Consider the following 3,891-nt stretch of genomic DNA (forward strand, 5'->3'; position numbering starts at 1 on the left):
CTTACTCAATAATAAATTCTTGAACTTGAGAGCGTAGTTCATCTGGCTAGTATTCCAAAATAGTGGAGAGCAAGAAAGGACACTTTTCTTAATTTAGGGTTTCTTACCTGACTGTTGTGGGTTCACAAGACTTTCAGCTGATCCATCCAATTCAGGAATTGCCAGATGAATCCTTATTACCAAATTGTTGGGAAAATATAATTCAATATAACATTTCCTGCCAACCCAATAAAACTTCTCCATAAAATGTAAACAAGAATGGAATAGTTTTATTATTGAATAAGCATTAAACCAGACTGCAGTGTGTATCACAGGCAATCTGCTAAAGAGATTGTATTGACCCCCCCCAATTAAACCTCTTACCCTTTTGTATACATGTTAACCCATGTTGGTGTTCATTTTCAATCTGCTTTTTTTGCCTAGGATAACTTCCTTGTTCTTCTTTCCTTCTACCTATATAAGTCATTTTATTTATTTTACTTATTTATTTACTTATTTACTTGTTTTTTTACTTATCTGTCTATTTGAGAGAGCGTGCAAGCCAAGGAGAGGCACAAGGAGTGGAAGAATCTTAAGCAGACTCCACATCCAGTGAGGAGCCCAAAGCAGGGCCTGATCTCATGACCCTGAGATCATGACCTGAGCTGAAATCAAGAGTTAGATGCTCAACCAACTGAACCACTCAGGCACCCCTAAGTCTTTCATTTTATATAGCTCATCAGAGTAATTCCTAGCTACAAAACTGGATACTACCTGATTTCCTTTTGCCCCAAATAAACCCTTACAAAGTTTAATATGCCTCAGTTTATCTTTTAAGTTTTTAATTTTTTTTTTAGTAATCTCTATACCCAGTGTGGGGCCTGAACTCACAACTCTGAGATAAAGAGTCACATGCTGTTCCAACTGAGCCAGCCAGACACCCCATTTATCTTTTAACACAGCAATGCCCCATTATGTGCCCCATTATAAATGGTACATTAGGTCAGGATTGGAGTAGCAAGAGGGATTTGATGCTGGGTTTGACATATTAGGGCTAGTGCTACTTAGATACTTCTGATTTGTATGGCTTCTGAAATCCAGGGCAGGGCTCAGCCTGCAGATAGTTTGGGCCATAGAGCCGCAGCTACATTAAAGAAAAAGCATTTTGGGCCTAGAAACAAGAGGATTAGAAGTTATAGAGAAATAGATTTGTGTATAAAGGCATAATTGTTTTTTAAAGTTTATTTATTTTTGAGAGGGAGAGCATGAGCAAGGAAAGAGCAGAGAGAGAGAGAGAGAGAGAGAGAGAGAGAGAGAAAGAAAGAAAGAAAGAAAGAAAGAAAGAAAGAAAGAAAGGAAGAAATAATGAGAATATCTTAAGCAGGCTCCATGCTCAGCGAGGAGCCAGACTCAGGGCTTGATCCCACAACCACGAGACCATGACCTGCGCAGAAACCAAGGGTCAGAAGCTCAACCGACTGAGCCACCCAGGTGCCCCAAGGCATTATTGTTTCTTAAACCATATTGAAATTTACTCCTTTTAAGCCAGTTAAGAAAATATATCACAAGACAAACTAAGCATGTTTAACAAAGCAACACTTTTGAGAGAAGAATGTAATTTTCTCTTCTGGAAATAATATTGCAGATGGTCACTTGTGGGTCCACTTTACCACAGTAGAGGAGCAAAGTTGTTGAAGCATAGAAAGCTATGCTCAGCTGAGCCCCTTTTCTGCACAATAGTAAAGTACTTGAAATCATTCCTGAGATCAAGGTTTAAAACCATTTTAAGAGACAAGACTTTAAGTGTTTTATAGCCACCTCTGTAAGAGGTCCTTTCCTGCCCCAAATGGTCAAAGCTTAATTAGAAGTTGGATAATACTTAAGTTTTTTTTCTCATATCTTCTGTTCAAAATATTATTATCATTGGTAATATGGTTTGTATCTTGTCTGATCTGGATGATACAGTCCAAAAAATAGGGCTTGAGAAGACAGACCCTACCCTCATGGAAGAACGGGTGGGTGGCCCTCTGGGTACAGGTCACATACCATGACTCATTTCCCCTAGTTTTATAAAGGAGGGCTCTTAGTTCCTTGATTTTCAGTGAATTGGAGTAAAGGGTGTGAATTACAATAGTGATGAGGGTGTGTACTTATAAGTGAACTACCCTGTTGAAAATGGTACGGGTCCTGGAGGAAGATGTTTCATATAAGGTAGCATCTGGGCAATAATATGACTATAGGGGAGGCGATGGAGAAGAAGTCATTGGTAGACCTGAAGCCTGAATCAAGTCAGAAGTACCTGCAACCTGGGAAGGATGTGGCATTAGATGGCTTATTGGTGGTAGAGGTGAGAGTATGTACAGAATGTTGCTCTGAGGTATAATATGATGAGAGTTTAATGCCACTGGGTGACCCTGGTATTCAGGATGATGGTGAGTTCATGTATAGAAGCAGGAGGTGGCAGTTCTCAAGTATCTGAATTTGAGCCATTCTGAATAGGAACAGTTATTAAGTTGTTTTCTTGTTCAAATACAAAGGTTTCCTGATTCATGAAGGAGGTTGAGGTGAAGCTGTGTGTAATGAATTCTGTTGGGTGAGCACAAATATCTTCTAGTGGGTGATTATATGGCTTGTGCAGCACATGTTGGAAAGGAGGTGGTGATATAATGCACTGCCCTGGAATATTGGTTCGTATGATGCTTGTCTGGAAACCTAATAAAATGATCAGAGATTTCATGTGGTGATGGGGCAATATGTGGGACGAACAGTTTCAAGTTAAGCACGGGCAGCAGGCTTTTCAGCTCTCATAAGGCGGTGGTTGATATGAGCCTCTAAATCTCTTTGAGACAAGTATGTTCTCTTGCATCCTTGAACAGTGCTGCACATGAATAGAGAGCCTTGTGTATGTTCCTCAATTCGCTCCACAAGATTACTACAGCCTGGACACATCTTATCGCCTTGTTTTCCATGTAAAATAGCACATGCATAGCAAAAAGCATGCTTGCATGGAATCAGCGGCCCATAGATTTTAATCAGTAATTTGGATTTGTCATAGAAATGAACTAGAGTATCATCCTTTTCACCCAAGATGTTTATTGGAAAGCCCCCCAAAATATCTTCATTAGATCTTTGCTCATTTCCAAACAATTTGCCCCCCTTGGAGCCATACCATTCCTCCTTGCTATGATGGACTCCTCTAGTGTACTCCATAATTTGGCTTGCAAGGCCTAAGGGGAATGGAAGTTAACCTCACTGACCCCGGAAGCGCATGCACGCTACCCTCTTCAGCCTATGAGGCAAGGTGGAAGTGCAAACGGGTTGCTTCAACTTTGACCTCTTCTTACCTACCCCCATTCCAGTAAGGGAGTCGGGCAGCAGAAAGAGCAAGTGGAGCAAGTGTATCAGAGCTGAGTTTGGTTAGGCTGCTGCTTGTTTTCTGCTTCAAGAAAAAGTAGCCTTTAACTGGAGAAAGAGGCTAATCTGGAATGGGAGTGGGGTGGGGAGAGAGCGCACAGGTGCACAGTAATATCTGAAGACATAGTCTTGAAGCAGGTGAGACAGCTTACCCTTAAAGGGTTGTTGGTTTGTTGTTGTTGTTGTTGTTTTTGTTTTGATAATGCAAGTGCTTTCCTTTTTTGGGTGAAAGCCCACCCATTATATGAAATGTTCAAATAGAGAGTGGTTAGCTCGTTGTCAACATGCTGTAGCTCTGACTTCTCAAACTTTTCTGCCAAAGTACCCCTAATTATAGAGAAAAACAAATGTAACTGTGAGGGTGAGGGGGCAAAATTCTAAGTACCTCTGAAAGCAAGATATTTCTTTGAATAGTTGTACTTTACCTTAAAATTACATGAAGATAGCTTCCTGTTTTAGAATATTGGTTCATTTTAACAAAAAATATTGCTTTTAATT

The 3,891-nt window shown here is 40.2% G+C and overlaps 1 pseudogene; it reads right to left on the bottom strand.

Annotated features, from left to right (window-relative positions):
* Positions 1-1,039: 1,039 nt before the first annotated feature.
* On the bottom strand, positions 1,040-3,189 carry LOC101094330 (annotated as a pseudogene).
* Between the last annotated feature and the right edge of the window lie 702 nt (positions 3,190-3,891).

Source organism: Felis catus, chromosome X (genome assembly GCF_018350175.1).
Source record: "Felis catus isolate Fca126 chromosome X, F.catus_Fca126_mat1.0, whole genome shotgun sequence".
Classification (NCBI taxonomy): Eukaryota; Metazoa; Chordata; class Mammalia; order Carnivora; family Felidae; genus Felis; species Felis catus.